This window comes from Pseudophryne corroboree, chromosome 2 (genome assembly GCF_028390025.1).
Source record: "Pseudophryne corroboree isolate aPseCor3 chromosome 2, aPseCor3.hap2, whole genome shotgun sequence".
NCBI classification, from domain to species: Eukaryota; Metazoa; Chordata; class Amphibia; order Anura; family Myobatrachidae; genus Pseudophryne; species Pseudophryne corroboree.
The window spans coordinates 259,362,719-259,381,360 of record NC_086445.1 but is presented as its reverse complement, the minus strand read 5'-3'; the positions used below and the strand labels follow the sequence as shown (position 1 = coordinate 259,381,360).

General features: G+C 43.0%; 1 long non-coding RNA gene across 1 annotated transcript; it reads right to left on the bottom strand.

Annotated features, from left to right (window-relative positions):
* Positions 1–2,870: 2,870 nt before the first annotated feature.
* Positions 2,871–17,439, bottom strand: LOC135050709 (uncharacterized). The gene is made up of 3 exons (XR_010241755.1): positions 17,256–17,439; positions 16,936–16,997; positions 2,871–3,656 (listed from the first exon to the last, which is right to left on the bottom strand). It is a non-coding gene; the product is annotated as an uncharacterized LOC135050709 (long non-coding RNA).
* Between the last annotated feature and the right edge of the window lie 1,203 nt (positions 17,440–18,642).

The window sequence follows — 18,642 nt, the reverse complement described above, 5'->3', positions numbered from 1 at the left end:
ATCTTAATTTCAACTCCATCGCCTGTTGCTTAAATATATCATCCTCTGTACAGTTCCTTCTTAAGCGTTTCAATTGGCCCTGTGGAATCGAGTTAAGCCAATTTGCATGATGGCAGCTATCAAACTCTATGTAAGACCTTGAATCCGTTTGTTTTGTAAAAGTTCTGGTATGTATCGAATGCTCCTTAATAAATACAGTAATAGCCAAAAAATCCACTTTTACTTGATCTATATTAAACGTTAATTCTATATTTAAAAGATTGGTATTCAAATATGTGCAAAATTGATCTAAAATTTCTCTATCACCTCTCCAGATAAAAAAAACGTCATCGATATAATGGCGCCAGGACACCAGGTTCGCTCCAAAAGGGTTGTTGTTCAAAACACAATCCTTCTCCCACTGTCCCATAAATATATTAGCGTAACTAGGAGCGAACCTGATGCCCATGGCGGTGCCGACCTTCTGGACATAAAAATCTCCATTAAAAATAAAATAATTATTATGGAGAATAAAACATATGCCATCAATAATAAAGCTTTGTGTCTGTTCCTCTATAGTACTGTTATTTAGGTATTTCGTGATAGCCTTTATCCCATCTTCATGTTTAATTATTGAATGCAGCGACTTCACGTACGCTGTAACCATAATCATGTTCTCTTCCCATTGGACCTCAGACAAAAAGTTAAGAAAATCCTTTGTGTCCTTTAAATGCAAGGGGTTGTTTATCACAAGTGGCTGTAGAAAAAAATCGATGTACTCCGATAGATTAGCTGTCGCTGAATCTATACAGGATACTATCGGTCTACCTGGTGGGTGGGATGCATTCTTATGAATTTTGGACAGTAAGTAAAGTGCTGGAGTGACCGGATTTAAATTTGAAAGGAAATTTACTTCTCTCTCCTCTAATACCCCTTTATCTCGATATTTAACAATTAATTCCTGTAATTCCTTAACAATTCTACCTGTAGGATCGCTTCTAAGTTTCGCATAATTGAGCTTATCCCCCACATGTTCCTTCACCTGTTTGTAATACCAGTCTGTATCCATTACAACTACCCACCCCCCCTTTATCTGCAGGCTTAATGGTTAATTCCGAATTTTTACATAAATCTTTTAATGCAGCTCTCTCTTTGAAGGTTAGGTTAAATTTTATGTTTGTAGATTTAATCTTACGTAAATCTTCTTTAACCATTTCACAAAATGTATCTATATAACTGCCCTTCATATGGGCCAGAAAAAAAAAACGATCTGGGCTTAAAGGGAGTCCTTGCTATTAATTCTGCTGTTCCTATTTCCTCTACTGTTTCCTTCGTAAGAAAAAATTTCTTTATACATAACTTCCGCACAAACTTATTAATGTCTATAAACGCTTCAAACTTATTAATCGAAGTAGCGGGTGCGTATTTAAGCCCTTTTTCCAATACATTCTGTTCTTGTACAATCAATAAATGAGAACTGAGATTAAAGATTTTAATCCTTTTTTCTATCCTATCTGTACAGTTTATTTCACACTCTCCTGTTATGTCGGTAGCAATATTAAACGATACATCTTGTTGCTCCCGACTCTATTGGATTTCTCTGGATGTTTCTTTTTCTTTTTATTCTTCTTTTTATTTTTATTTATATTCTTTCCCCCTCTCTTGCCCCTATATGTACCTATTTTTACCTCCAATGTAGATTTCTCCTTTCGTTCTCTAAAAAATGGGGGCTAGTTTCCTCAACTTCCAAACCTTCATATCTATTTCTGGTTGGTACGGGTGTGCGATAAGTAGCCCTCTCTCTTTCTCTCTGTTCAACTCTCCAATCTTGATTCCTGTCCTCTTTATATCTATCTCTTACATATCTACGAGATCTGTCACTAAATCTCTGATTCTCTACACCCAACCGTTGTGCTCTCTGAGGAATCCTAGTTCTTGTTCTATGGTTAAACCTTCCACGTATCCTAGAGTCCCCTTGATCTCTAAACCTATTATCTCTATGATAAGATCTTTCTTCATTTCTTAGATTGGTCTCTCTCTTAGGTATGGGTTGAGAATGATTTACTTTGGGTGTGTTGGTGGGCACTTCTATTACTTGCTCTGATTCCTTTTTATCCCGTATGAACTTTCTAATTTTTCTATCTACTAGAATCTTTTCATTTTTTTTATGTTAATTTCTATTCTATTTTCTAGCAGTTTGTAATCTGCTAGATCTGCAAAGGGAACGATCAAATCTTTGCATTTCTTTATTTCCTCATCCAAATGAGCTAGTTCCCTTCTCCTTTCATTTATAATCAGGTTCATTAATGAAAAGGAACATTCACTGATGATATGCTCCCATTCATCTTTAAATGAATCTGATGCTGTTTCAAAGGATGCTTTCTTATCAATTTTCAGTCCCCTCAGGATTATTTCATGGGCCACATACTTTTCAAGTGTGACCATCTCCCACCATATTCTGTTCTCTTTTAACAGAGTATTCTCTAATTTTCGCATCACATTCTCTAGACTCACATCTAGTAATTCAATTCGTTCCCCCTCATCTTTAAACAAGTTGTCAAATAATGATTTTCTTTGATCCCTATATTTGAACATATTGGCAGCGGTCATCAACTCAAAAGAAAACGGAGAGAAAACAAATTTCTACTGTAAGCGAAATTTCAAATGATATAGATGACTGCGCTCTAAAGGCTGCCTTTCACTGCAAATACCAAAAAGTGTCTCTCCACAAACACTTAAATAACAAATCTAGCAAAAAAAAAAGGAATGCGGTACTTGCTAAAAAGGGCGCCACATCAATAAACAATCAGATGGTACAAGATACGTTCCTTTACATACATAATGTCCTCATACTCCTCTTGCCCTCTATCCTCATGCCGTCAGCACATGTGGAGAGAACAAAGATACACCATGTGTAGTAAAGTCAAATAAACACTTTTAATGACATACACATAAAAACACAATGTTAAAATAGATCCCCTTTACTCCTTAGGTAGAGTTTGTAAAAGCTGTTCAATTACCAGAATCTCTGAGAACTAGTGCAAATAGTTCTCAAATAAGCATGTAGATCATTCACCAAATGCATCACCCGGGTAAGTAGTCTGGAAAGAATGTTCTGGTTTCCGGACAGCAATCCACTTGTCATCCACCGGAATCAGGGGTCCAAATAGCCGACGCGTTTTGACCCACCTGCTCTGGGTCTTTCTCAAGGCAATATGAATTCCATCTTGTATCGGGAGTCCTTAATAAACCCCTACTGACCAATCACACCCCTCAACCATCAATATTATCAATCAACCAATCCAAAACTGATCCGCCTGTTCATCTACTATTTATATGGCTAGAGACCTTGTCCATCATAATCCCCAATCTCCTACTCCAAAAGATATCCCTTTATCTCCTGTTTGTATGGTCCAAAAAGATGACACTCAAATTTCGCAGATCCTCCACAGGAATGCATCCTATCCCGACACACGACTTCCTACTTCCGGGTCCGCGACGTCACTACCCAGCGTGCGCCATCACTAGCCTCCGTCCTACGGTGCCTCGCCCCTGGAGACGCATCTTGGTTACCCTGAAGTAGGTGACGCCGCCGTCGGGTGCGCGTCATCCCCGGAGTCTCCGTCCCGAACACTTCATATCGTAACGTCATATCCTCTTTACGTTGCTATAGAAACCTATGGACGGCAACAGCGTTTACAACAAATCTTATTCACAACATTAAAAAGTTATCTATCTCAATCAAAACATCACAATGATAAAACCCTATTGATTAATATATCCATAGACTGTGATTAAATATTTCATCCTGTTCATAAATGTATTTTACCCTACTTAAAATACATATTAATAACATTCTTAAAAGACCTTTGAATGGTCCCCTAATAAAGTGCATCTTTATTTCCTCCAAAAATATATTGCTCAGAGCTGCTGTTTGTATTTCAATCAACTACCTAATAAAGTGCATTCTTAAATATTCTTTTACAAAAACCATTTTAATTCAAAGTCGCTATTAATACCATGCGGATGCAGTGTATTAAAATCGAATATACACTGCATCTCGCACTTTGCCAAAAGGGTTGCAATATCCCTCTGTCGATGGTTACATGTAACGACCTTCATCCCTGCTTTTGTGGAACACTGATGGTAGTTCTTAAAATGGTTAGACAGGGCATGGGTTTCTAACCCCTTTTTTATATTGCGACAATGTTCGCCTATCCGAATTTTCAATAACCTAGAGGTACGCCCTATATAAAAAAGGTTGCAAGTGCACTCAATAAAATAAATTACACTTTATGTATTGCATGTTACAAAGTTATTCCAATTGAAAACCTTCCCATTTATACAGATAGTATCCAATTTCTTTGACCCATCGTTTTTAACTTCTCGGCATCCAACACACATGCCACACCGATGAAAACCCTTAGTAGTTATCCTACCCTCTCGTTTTTTAGATGGAAGGTAACTTTTCACTAGTTTGGTTTTCAAATTAGGGGCTTTTTTATATATAAACACCGGATGGGCTGGGATTACTTTATTCAATACCGGGTCCTTTTGTAAGATTTTCTAATTCTTCCTAAATGATCTTTCTAGCATTTTGTGCTGAGAGCTAAAGCTGGTGATAAATGCCCACTCAAATTTCTCTTTTTTATCTTTTTTTGGTGGGTTTTTCACTAACAAATCTTTCCTATCAATTCTCTCTACCTCCTGTATAGCCCGTTCTACAAGTTCCGACTTATAACCATTATTTTCAAATCTTAATTTCAACTCCATCGCCTGTTGCTTAAATATATCATCCTCTGTACAGTTCCTTCTTAAGCGTTTCAATTGGCCCTGTGGAATTGAGTTAAGCCAATTCGCATGATGGCAGCTATCAAACTCTATGTAAGACCTTGAATCCGTTTGTTTTGTAAAAGTTCTGGTATGTATCGAATGCTCCTTAATAAACACGCCTTGCAGAAGCTAAGGCCAACAACATGACCACTTTCCAAGTGAGGTATTGAAACTCCACTGTTTTGGGCGCTGCTGAGTCCATCTACCTCAGACTGACCTCTTTTACATGGCACTGGTGTGGAGAGAGGTCACAGTGTGGTCTGGCATAGCAGCGGCTGTGGGTAATAATACCCACAGCTGCTGCTATGCCAGACCACACTGTGACCTCTCTACACATCAGCTGCCCTCGCACTGTCTCCTCCCAGCCACCTTCCCTGTCGCTGCACCTCAGCTCCTTACTCCTGGAGGGAGACCCGCCGCCGCAGCTGTTCGGTCTGACTCACCCCCTCCAATGCTAGACAACCAACGTTTAGCCCGCAGTGAGTGTCAGAGATTCGGAACGGGGGGGGGGGGGGGGGGATGGGGGGGGGGGTTGTAGGCACCACTAATAGAAGAAATAGCAGTGGGAGCGGGGGAGGGCAGCAGCCGCCGCCGCAGCCCATAGTGACCACTGCTCCCTGCTTGTCTGTCCAGACCAGTTGCAGACCTCGACAGGGGTAGTGCTCAGGTGGCCAGTGGAGCTACATTGAAGTTACTGGTACCAGGATAGTCTGGTCTGCTACCAGGAAGGTATCCAACTGCTGTTACAAGCCCTCAAGGGTCCAGGGCAATGCAGATCGCCCTCTCCCTGTCACCCACTAATGTCGCCCTCTCCTTAGCGTAACCCTCTCCCTGTCACCCACTACTGTCACCCTCTTCCTGTCATCACCCTCTCCCTGGCTTCACTCCCTGTCACCCACTGCTGCCACCCTCCCCGTCATCCTTTCCCTGGCATCATCCACTGCTGTCACCCTCTCCCTGGCGTCATGCTCTTCCTGTCACCCTCTCCCTGGCGTCACCCTCTTCCTGTCGTCACCCACTCCCTGGCGCCCTCTCCCTACAATCACCCTCTCCCTGGCGTCACTCCCTGTCACCCACTGCTGCCACCCTCTCCCTGGTGTCACCCTCCCCCTGGCATCATTCACTGTCAGCGGCGGTAGGGGTCATCGGCGGGATTCGGTGGACATTATGGCTGCATTGCCTCACCAGCCACTGACCTCACCGCACACCACTGCCGTAATGTGCACACACGTTGTACGGGTACAATGCGGATCATATCTGAGCTATGGATTTAACGAAGAATCCATACGCACAGCCGATCGCATGGTGATTGACAGAAAGAGGGCGTTTATGGGTGTCAACTGGTCGTTTTCTGGGAGTGGTAGGGAAAACTCAGGCGTGTCCGGGCATTTGGAGGGCGGGTGTGTGACGTCAATTCCGGCACCAAAAAGATCGCAAGTGCTGAGTAAGTTCAGACCTACTCTGAAACTGCACAAAATGTTTTTGTAGAGCTCGGCTACACAGGCGTTCACACACTTGCAAAGCAAAAATACACTCCCCCGTGGGCGGCGACTATGCATTTTTTACGGCTGCTAAAAACAGCTAGCGTGCGATCAACTCAGAATGACCCCCATGGTTTGGCCCAACTGCTAACAAATTTGCTACTGCGATCAACTCTGAATTAGGCCCCATGTGCACTGCAGGGGGGGCAGACATAACATGCGCAGAGAGAGTAGATTTGGGTGGAGTATGTTCAAACTGAAATCTAAATTGCAGTGTAAAAATAAAGCAGCCAGTATTAACTCTGCACAGAAACAAAATAACCCACCCAAATCTAACTCTCTCTGCAAATATTATATCTGCCCCCCTGCAGTGCACATGATTTTGCCCAACTGTTAACAAATTTGATGCTACGATCAGGTCTGAATTACCCCCATTGTAATTATATAGCCACGCCACACACCAGGGGAGGGATGACTCAAACTACATTATGACAATCCCAGTTACTTAAACAGTGGTGTTCGTGGGATCCACTCAGGATCCTTATGATTGGAATCCCGGCAGTCGAAATCCCGACGCCGAAATCCCGACACTGCATGGAATGCTAGCGCCGGCATCCTGACACCCAGGATCCCGAACGAGACACTGGGAAGGGGAAGTTAGGTTTAGGTCGAGGGGGGAAGGTTAGGCTTAGACTGCGTGAAGGGGGGGTTAGGTGTAGGCACCACCAGGAAAGGCTGATGGGGGGTTAGGTCTAGGCTGTGGGAAGGGGTGTTTCATGTAGGCACCACCAGGTAGGGTTAGGGTTAGAGACTGTGGGGGGGGAGGGTTAGGTTTATACTGCAGGGGGGGAGGGTAAGGGTTAGGAGGCCATTTGGGGAAGGTAAGTATACTTACCTTCCCCCTGTCGGGATTCTCACTGTCGGGATCCCACGGTCGGTATTCTGACTGCAGGCTTCTCGACCGCCAGCATTTTGAAGCCAACCCATGTTCGTTTATTGATAGCAGGTACAGCTGTACTCACTGCTATATGTACAATGTTGTTAGAGTGGAGTGAAATTTCATACAGCTCACCAGCCGGTGAGTGTATACTGCAAACCTGTAGTGGTGCAGGGATGCTGGAAAACATTATGGATTGCAGGTAACTGCAGGTCTCTCTTGAGCTAAGCAGAATATTCCTGTCTCCCTCCATGTTACTATACAGTCTCTACACAGTAAACAGCAAGAGTCTAATAGCTCAGGGCCCTGATTATAAGCGATCCTTAGTACCAGCAGCAGTTTTCCTTTAGTATTGAGCAGGGCCAGCTCAAGGCCTACTAGCACCCTGAGCGAGAACATTTTGAAGCCCCCACACACACTCCTGGAAAAGTGGGCGTGGCCTCGCAACTTCATATTATCAAACTAGAATAAATATATTTTCATACCCACTCTACACACATAATTAGCATCCTTACACATAACGCCCACAGTAGTGTTCCTTACACATAATGTCTCCAGTATAGCGTCAGATACACATAACGTCCCAGTAGTGCAGTGTCAGATAGACATGATATGCCCCCCAGCAGTGCCAGATAAACATGATATGCCCCCCAGCAGTGCCAGATAGATATGATACGCCCCCCAGTGCCAGATATACATGATATGCCCCCCAGCAGTGTCAGATAGACATGATATGCCCCCCAGCAGTGCTAGATACACATGATATGCCCCTCAGCAGTGTCAGATACACATAATATGCGCCCCAGCAGTGCCAGATACAAATGATATGCCCCCCAGCAGTGCCAGATACACATGATATGTATTCCACTATTCTTCCTGTCTTCCCTTATTCATCCTGTCTCCCACTATTCTTACAATCTTCTCCTATCCTACTCTTCCTTCTATTTTACCGGTTCCCACCTATGTGTGTGAACCTATGTGTCTCTGTGAGACATTGTATACTGTAAATATGACCCTGTGTGTGTGTGTTTCCCTGTGTGTCTCTGTGTGACTATGTGATCCTGTGTGTGCTACACTGTGTGACACTGTATGTGTGACCCTTTGTGTGTTATCCTGTGTCTGTGTGATACTGTATATGTGTGATCATGTGTGATTTAAACTGTTTGACTGTGTGACACTGTACTGTATATGTGACGCATTGTGTATTATTATGAGTGTATCTGTGTAACACTGTGTATCTCTGTGTGACACTATATAGTATATGTTACATTGAGTCTTTGAACCTGTGTGTCTCTGTATACTGGATGTATGACCCTTTGTGTGTTACCCCGTGTGTCTCTGTGGGACACTGAATACAGTATGTGACCCTGTGTGTGTTACCCTGTGTGTCTCGGACTCTGTATGTGTGTGACCCTCTGTGTCTCTGTGTGACACTGTATACGTGACCCTGTCTGTTACCCGATGTGTCCCCCTGTGTGTCTGTGACACTGTGCGTCCTTAGTGTGTCTATTCCTCTGTGTGTCTCTGTGTGTCCCTCAGTCTGTCTGTGACCCTGTGTGTCTGTGATCCAATGTGTCCCCCTGTGTATCCCATCTGTGTGTCTGTGACTCTGTGTATTCCTGTGTGCTCTATGTGTCCATTTGTGTGTCTCTGTGTGCTCTGTGTGTCCATCTGTGTGTGTGACCCTCTGATTGACCCTTTGTGTCCCTCTGATCCTAAGCGTTAATGTTGAGGCAAAGACAAATTGAAGGCCCTGGAGCTGAAATGAAGGTAGTGGGGGAGAACTAGTTAATTAAAGAGGAAAATACATTTGAGGTTCATGGTAGAATTGTATTGAGGGTGAGAAATAAACTGAGGGGGTGAAGTGAATTGAGTTTCTGGGGAGAAATTAATCAAAACGGAACAATGTGCTACATTGTAAACACACTGGCAACAAGGAGCTTACTATACATTACAAACTGCAAAACGTACATAATAGGCTTGCTCCTGTAATTAGCACAGCGGATATTTATGTGTCCATGTGATTAATACTGTGTTGGACGTCTTGTGCTGGCCTATACAATTGCCCTGGTGTATGGCACATACAACTCACTTCTGTCTTTCAGCTCTCCACCACCACCTACTCACCACCACCACTACACAGTATGTCCCTGTGCCTGCACCCCAGGTAACTGTTTGCTGACTGGGAGGGGCCTGCCCTATCCTTTTGCTGCATTAACATTTGATTTGGCCTGCCTTCTCCTCCCGGGTCTGTGATGTTAGTGTATTAGAATGCTTAATATTGGTAGAAACTCCCTTACTAACATGTGTAAGCCTGAATCTTCAGTGATAGTCCCTAGGACCAGGGGGATGCTGGGAAGTGGGTGGTCCAGTGTGCAGTGTGCCTGGAGTTGGTGATGGAATAAAAAGCACAGTAGTGAACTCACATGTCTCTGTGTCCTGATGACTGGATTTACAAACATATGAACAAAACATGGTGTCAGAAGAAGTTTAACGTGGACTGCTAGTGCTCTCAGAGTGTGAAAGAATCCTGCAGCAGTCTGTAAGGCTGTGATACTCTGTGTCTACAAAGCCTGACGTGTGCTCCTCCCTTCAAACAGTGAGTAACCATGGATAAACTAGCTCCTCCAACCGGCATGCTGATGTCTGGTAACTTGTCTGAAAACTGGAAAAGATTTAAGCAAAGGTTTAATATATATCTTGCTGCATGTGGAGCTGATACAGAGGCTGACAAAACGAAGGCATACATTTTCCTCCATGTGATAGGAGAGGATGTGCTGGACATTTATAATAGTTTTCAGTTTGATGAGGGACAGAATATGGTGCTATCTTCTATAATGCAAAAGTTTGAAGATTACTTTGTGCCAAGGAAAAATGTGACATACGAAAGATATGTTTTTCACATGTGATCAGAAGTCTGTAGATGGATTTGATCAGTATGTTACAGAGCTGCAATCACTCAGTAAAACCTGTGAGTTTGGTGATTTAAAGGATTCACTGATTAGAGATCGTATTGTCTGTGGAATACCTGATAATGGACTCAGAGAGAGATTGCTGAGAGAGCAAGACCTAACACTAGAAAAGGCAGTGACTATGTGCAGATCTGCAGAAATAACTAGATTTCAAGCCAAAACGTTACACAAGGAAGCTGATGCTGATGTACATGTAGTGCAGACAACAGAGCCAAGCAAACCTCCATTCTCAAGAATGAAGCAGTCTAAGCCCCAGTCTAATAAGGAAATGTGTAGTAGATGTGGAAATGCTCACAATCCTAAAATGTGCCTTGCTTATGGTAAAACATGCATGAAATGTGATAGACTTAATCACTTTGCCAAATGCTGTAAACTGAAAAGGGAAACAACCAATGTGCATGCTGTTAAACAAACAGAGGAATTCTTTGTGGATTGCATTGAACTTTGCAGTGCAGATAAGAAAGAATGGATTGTCCCTTTAACTGTGAACGAGATTGTCATTCCCTTTAAGCTTGATACTGGCACGCAGGTGAATTTCATATTGTGTCAAGACTATAAGACTTTTAGAGTAAAACCTAAATTTCATCCAGCCAAAGTGAAAGTTACAGGGCACACTGGGGAGGAAATTCCTGTGAAATGTACATGCTTAGTGACACTGAAATATAAGGGACAACAGTTTAAAACATCTCTACTGATTGTGGATAAAAATGTGCAACCGATTCTAGGATTAAGTTCCTGTGAGAAACTAAGCTTGCTAAAGAAAGTTTTTATGGTGACATCACAAGTAGAAGATGACTGCAAATCAATGTTTACAGAATACAGAGACTTGTTTGAAGGTCTAGGTTGTTTGCCTGGAGAGCATAAAATAAATATAGACACGCAAGTTTCTTCAGTGATACACCCCTGTAGAAAAGTGCCATTTGCGCTGAGAGAAAAACTGAAACAAGAGTTAAATCGCATGGAAGCCTTGGGTGTGATACAGAAAGTTGATGAGCCTACTGAATGGGTAAGCTCCTTAGTAATTGTTGAAAAGAAAAATGGACAACTCAGAATATGTCTAGACCCCAGAGATTTAAACAAAGCTATTAAACGAGAACATTTCAAACTACCAACCAGAGATGAAATCATGTCGCAATTTGCGGGAGCAAAATGGTTCAGTAAATTGGACGCATCTTTAGGATTCTGGCAAATGAAGCTAGATGAGGCCAGCTCAAAGCTTTGTACATTTAATACACCAGAAGGTCGATACAGATTTCTTTGACTACCATATGGAATATTGTCTGCTCCAGAAGTATATCACAGAAAGATACACATGATTTTTGAACATATTCCAGGTGTTGAAACAATGATGGATGACATTATTGTCTGGGGATCTACAAAGGAAGAACATGATTCTAGATTGAGACAAGTAATGGAACTTGTCAAGAAAGTGAATCTAAAGCTAAACAAGGACAAATGTGAATTTGGCGTGAATACACTTAACTTTATGGGCGACGTGGTCTCGGATCAAGGTATAAAACCAGACCCAAGGAAAATATCAGCCATAGTGAACATGGAACGTCCTAACAACAAAGATGACGTCAGAAGATTCCTAGGAATGATTACTTACTTAGGAAAGTTTATTTCTCAACTCTCTGAACGAACAGCCTCTCTTAGATGGTTGTTGGACAAAGATAACGAGTGGATGTGGTCACATGAACAAGAAGAAAGTTGGCAAAACTTGAAACAGATCATTACAGAGCAACCAGTGCTAAAATTCTTTGATCCTGCGAAAAGAATAAGAATTTCAGCAGATGCTTCGCAATTTGGCCTAGGCTCAGTGCTGTTTACAAGAACATGAGGATACATGGCAACCAGTAATCTATGCATCAAGAGCACTGACAAGTGTTGAAACAAGGTATGCTCAGATAGAAAAAGAACTTCTAGCGATCACATATGCATGTGAGCGATTTCATCAGTTTGTGTATGGTCAAACATTTACAGTGGAAACTGACCACAAGCCATTGGTAGCTATCATGACTAAATCATTACATGACTGTCCCATGAGAATTCAACGAATGCTTATCAGACTACAGAAATATGATGTACACTTGCTGTACTGTCCCGGCAAATACATGTACATTGCTGATACACTTTCTCATGCTGTGGACAAAAGTGAAGGTTCCAAAAGTCTGATGGATGAAGAGATAGAAGCCAATGTTAATTTGCTTCTTTACCAGTGTCTCTTGCAAGACAAGAACAGATTACGAAAGAAACTGAGACAGATGACACAATGAAAGTGTTGAAAGATATCATTCTGAAAGGTTGGCCAGCAGAAAAACATGCGTGCCCGCTGTCTATCCATGATTATTGGATGTACCGCAGTGACCTTACAGTTGTCGATGGTATTATTTACAAAGGCAATAGGTTTGTCATACCTGCACGACTAAGAAAAACTATGCTGTGCAAGATACATGAAGGCCACTTAGGAGAAGAAAAATGTAAGCGGAGAGCGTGTGAAGTTATGTATTGGCCAAGAATGAACCAAGACATAGCGCAGACTACAGCTACATGTGAATTATGTCTTACGTATAGACCGAAACAACAAGTCGAGCCACTGAGTCCTCACGCAGTGCCAGAGAGACCATACCAGAAAGTTGGCGCAGATTTGTTTGATTGTAATGGGAAAACGTACATTGTCGTGACTGATTATTACTCTGACTACCCTGAGGTAAATACACTACATACAACTACTAGTATAGCCGTAATCAATTGCATGAAGTCAATCTTTGCAAGGCATGGTGTTCCTATGGAAGTGTTCACTGACAATGGTCCTCAGTTTTCCAGTGCTGAATTTAGACAATTTGCTGATGAGTGGGAATTTGTCCATACTACGTCAAGTCCCCACTATCCACGCTCAAATGGGTTGGTGGAAAGTTCAGTAAAAACTGTAAAGAGTCTCATGAAAAAAGCTTAAGAAGGTAAAGAAGATTTCTACAAAAGTCTTTTAATCTACCGCAGTACACCTTTACAGAATGGACTTTCTCCTGCACAAATGCTGATGGGAAGGAGGATTAGAGCAAATCTCCCGATACATGATGAACTGCTTAATACACATAACTCAGCGTTGATCAGACTGAGTAAGGAACGTCAACAGGCGAAACAGAAACTGTTCCATGACAGGCGAGCAAAAAGCTTATCTGATCTAAAATCGGGTGATCAAGTCCGTCTCAGAGATCACGAGAAAGGTATTTGGGTGCAGAAAGGTATTGTGCAAGCACAAGTAGCACCAAGATCTTATAATATACGTACAGAGCGTGGAACGGAAGTAAGAAGAAATCGGGTGGATTTAAGATATCAACCTAACCATAATGAAGACAACATGACTGAAGAATACCCTTCATCTAACATATATGATGATCCTCATAATGGTGAACAAACCACGATTCTAGAAAGGTCCAACATGGTCGATGAAACACAGACTGTGTATGAAAGACCCAAAAGGGAAATACGCAGACCTGAGAGACTCATTGACACGTGTTAGATGATGTTCTTAATATGACGTTGTTAATTGTTGCATTGAAGCGTATAGGGCTTATCTTTAAAGAAAAGAGGATGTGATGTTAGTGTATTAGAATGCTTAATATTTGTAGACACTCCCTTACTAACATGTGTAAGCCTGAATCTTCAGTGATGGTCCCTAGGACCAGGGGGATGCTGGGAAGTGGGTGGTCCAGTGTGCAGTGTGCCTGGAGTTGGTGATGGAATAAAAAGCACAGCAGTGAACTCACATGTCTCTGTGTCCTGATGACTGGATTTACAAACATATGAACAAAACAGGGTCCAAAGTCTGCAGTTCTGGACCATGCCGGTGACCCGTGGTCTCTCCCACCATACCTCCAGGCAGAATACATCTCCCACTGCGTTCTGCCTCAGCTTCACAGTTCACACCATCGGCGGCTCCCAGTGACAGCTGCATGTTCCGGCTCCCTGGTGATGAATTGCCTCCACATCACAGTCCCGGACTCAGAAGACCATTGTCAGACTCTCAGCAGCTGACTCTAGTTCCTTACAGGCGCACAGGTGTACCTGGGTCTCCTCAACGCTGTTAGGTGGGTTCCCTAACTGGGATCTATCGCGCAGGGGATGGAAGCGCCTGCATTGACTGTCCCACAGTGGAGCTGCAGTATTTGGCCTGACAGCCTTCCCAGTCACTCACTGAATAGGGAAACGAGAAGCTTCTACACATAGCCCCGCGATGATGTCTCCCATGTATGCCCCGCCCTCGGCTTTTCTGAACTTTCGCACTCTCAAGGAGGGGAAGTAAAAAAAAAAGGGAGGACTAGCAGGGTCAGCGGGTCAGCGGGGCAGTGGGACGGTAAAGTAAAATATTGGAGCCTCCACCCGCATGTAGGCAAGCCTGAAATAGTGACACCCATTAAGGGTGGCGCCCTGTGCGGCCGCACATGTCGAACGTGCCTGGAGCCGGACCTGGTATTGAGTGATACTAACAAATATGCCATTGGTATTTAACATTACTTACCCCTCTGACGAGGTACAGTGATACCCCATCCTTGGTAGCATTCTCCACACTGTTGTTGGACGCCTATCGCTGCCAGTGACAGGCTGTTGTGTCATGCATATGTGCAACGGCAGGGATTCAGCAATGCCTGGATTGCTCCATTGAGTCCATAGAGGTTGTTGCTGGGTTCTCATTGCCAGCAATAGGGACCAAATCGCTGATGTCTTCTATACAATTACATAGGCAGTACAGTGAAAAACAGCTCTAAATTAAGCTTATTGCTGTTGGTTAAATACTGAAAGGAGCCCAGCTCCTGGTAACTAGCGCCTTCCCCAATCAGCCAACAATTCACAGCAAAAGGGATCAAATATTCATCCTATCCCATTACTTCCCTAGCTCTGCGTTTGCTTTATAAGCTGTATTTTGTAACATCATATTTCCTGGCTGGTGGTGGAGAAATGAGGGGCGGATACACGAGGGGCCGTCAAAATTACAGCTTTCTGGATATGTTATATAGCTACTACCATGGATTGTAACCAGGGTTGTAGCGAGGGTGGCTCCGGTGGAGCACGAGCACCAGGCACCGAAAAAGTTAGAGGGCGCGCTGCCGCCCACCAGCCACCCTTCCAACGGGCCACTGTACTGGCAGCCACAGAGCAGGAGGAGGAGAAGCAGAGGGGGTGCACACTGGATTTTAGACTAGGTAGGGAACAGGGCAGGCCAGAGGTGACAGCAGGAGACACTGACAGCTGGAACATGCCAGAGCTCTGCATGCTCTCTTTGTATGTCTCAGTGTCTGCTAGTAGCTGTTCAGCATGGTTACTTCTGTCCTGCAGCACCACTCTCTGCCCCTGCTGCTGCAGCACCTCTCTCTTGCCTAGAAGCTGTAGCACATGTCTCTACATTGATGCTGCAGCACGTCTCACTGCCCCAGCTGCTACTGCAGCACCTCTCTCTGTAGCAGCAGCCGCTGCAGCAGCACCTCTTTCTGCCCTGCCTGCTGCAGCACCTCTCTCTGCCCTGGCTGCTGTAACACTTCTCTCTACATTGATGCTGCAGCATCTCTCTCTGCCCGAGCTGCTGCTGCTGCAGCACCTCTCTCTGCATTAGAAGCAGCAGCACCTCACTCTGTCTCGCAGGCTTCTGCAGCACCTCTCTCTGCCCGTCAGGCTGCTGTGGCACAGCTCACTCTGGCTCTCAGGCAATTTTGGGACATTATTTTCAATGAAGCATAGTGGCATTATCAGGTCTAGGATGGCAGTACTAGTGTATTATTTTCAATGAGGCATTGGAGGATTATCAAATGGGCGGGGAAATTTTGGTGCATTATTTTCATTGAGGCACGGGGAGAATATCAGATCTGGGGAGGTCAGTTTTGGGGCATTATTTTCATTCAGAGATTGGGGGGTTATCAAGTTTGTGGGGGGTCACATTTGGGGCTTTATTTTCATTAAGGGAATGGGGGTTGTGAGGTCAGGTCATTTGGGGCATATACATACCCTCCAACATTTTACACATTAAAATCGGTACAAAATCGAAAAGGGGGCATGGCCGCTGGTAAAGCCTTTTCCTATACTTTTAATGGAAGTTTTGAGAGCCAAAAATCGGTACAGACCATAAAAAAAAGGTACTGTACCTGCCAAAAAGGTACAGCTGGAGGGTATGCATATATAATGTTTTCAATTTATTTAAATTAAACAAGTAAATACAGCTACTTCCATAGCTGCTCTACCATGGTGTATTGTGTATAAGAGACTCAACCATAGTGTAACGGGGTTCTACTGTGTGGCATAAACGTGTATAAGGGGTACTACTGTGTGGTGTAATGTGAATTGGTACTGTTCTGTGGCCACACACCTTCCCAATGAAGCCATTATTTACTTATTATTACCAGTTATTAATATAGCGCACACATATTCCGTAGCGCTTTACAGAAAATATTTTACCATTCACATCAGTCCCTGTCCCATGGGAGTTTACAATCTATATATCCTTTCCACACACACACACACACACACGCGCGCGCGCGCGCACACACACACACACACACACACACACTCACACACACACTCACACACACACATATATATTTATCTATATATGGGGGGGCACCTGTTATTGTTAATAAGTAAAGGAATAAATACTGTGGGGCCAGCCCTGGATGGTATAGCCTAGTGCTGATATTGCCATTTTTAGTGTACAGTTTTGGCCCTCCATTGTGCCGATACCTACCTAGATTGACAGCAGTAGATCTGATTTCACTTTTGTGTTGATCATCAGCATGAATCTAGCACCTGCGGGAAGCAAGTGCAACAACTTATTTGTTATAATAGATCTGCAGTATTTTTGTACAAGAAAATTAAATATTTTAGTATTTATTAACTACTTTGATTTTTTTTAAATACATTTTAATTACAGAAATTAAAACTGTCGCAGATTATCATTATTTGTAACATCATTTTTGCAGTATCACAGGCTTACTACTGTTTTGGAAAGTGTCACTTGACAAAAGAAATCTAGCATGGAATACGCCAAGGGCAACAGATAAATACCATTTTGTTTCTTCGTCTATCTTTGGATCCAATTATGAAACCCTTAACCTCCTTGGCTGAAGATGAAGCCACTTTCCCCGTGGCGTAAGCCTAAATAGTTTTTTTGCACAGTTTGGTGTCAAGGAGAACATACAGTATGTCAGTTGTTTTACTGTCTCTCGCACATTCACTGGGACTGGAAGACCAGACTCGGGCTTCCATTTGTAGATTCAACAAAAACAGAAAGACAAAATAAAAAATGTATTAAAAAAAGAAAATAAGTAAAAATATGAAAAACTTGTAAAAAATATTTTAATAATAAAGACATTGTTATCCTTAGGGGTACCAACAACTAACTCCATCTGGGGATGGGGATAACCATCAGAGCACACTAGTGGTGCCATTGTAGTACATGATAAATAGGCATCACTAGGCAGAGCAGTACTAAGGACTAAACTTGTCATAGAACCTAGGTAAGATACTGCCTTGACGCCATCATTTTTTGACAATATACAGTGTGTATGTATATATATATATATATATATATATATATATATATAAATACATACATACATACACACACACACACACACACACACACACACACACACACAATATATATATATATAAGTTGTAACACTGTAGGGGTGCAAGGCGCCTTTTCCTGGGGAATACGGCCGCACGCAGCAGCTGAGGAACAACACAAGTCCAGTTTCTGGTACAACTGACCCCGGCCAGTTTTATTGAAACAGAAAATAAAACAAACCCCAAAATAAAAATACCTTGCCTGTCCGGCACTAACTAAACATAAGATATTCCTAACTGTCACTAAACAAAACACAGAGTTCGTCAGTACATACTGTATAGCTTACTTGCATCAGAAAGCGTGTCTCTCACACACAGATCCTCCAGCCTTCCCAGGCAGTCTGCCCATACTAATCAGGTTAGAAGCACTATAACACTCTTACACAGCTGAAACCCTGATTAGCCCTCTGTGAGGCCAAAGACCCGAACTGGGCCCAATGTCTAGAACTCGCCTTATCTCTCTCTCAGAGCCTTTACCCAGCTTTTACAGCAAACTGAAAAGGTTCAGACAAAACAAAAAGCATTTTTCCTAGAAGTTAACATTTTCTAAAACATGTAAGACAAGAACCTGGGACAAATATACCTGCCCTCAAACACTATCCCAGTGTTCTTGTCACATATCCCCCTCCCCTGTTTCGACCTAGGGGCCGGAACACTTGTAGCCCCCAAACAGAAGATGCGAGACAATGCATCTGCGTTGGTCAATTGTGTTCCCGGTCTATGTTCGACAGTAAACTTAAAGTCCTGCAACGCTAGAAACCATCTAGTTACACGAGCATTCTTGCCTCTATTTACATACATCCATTTTAAAGGGGCATGGTCT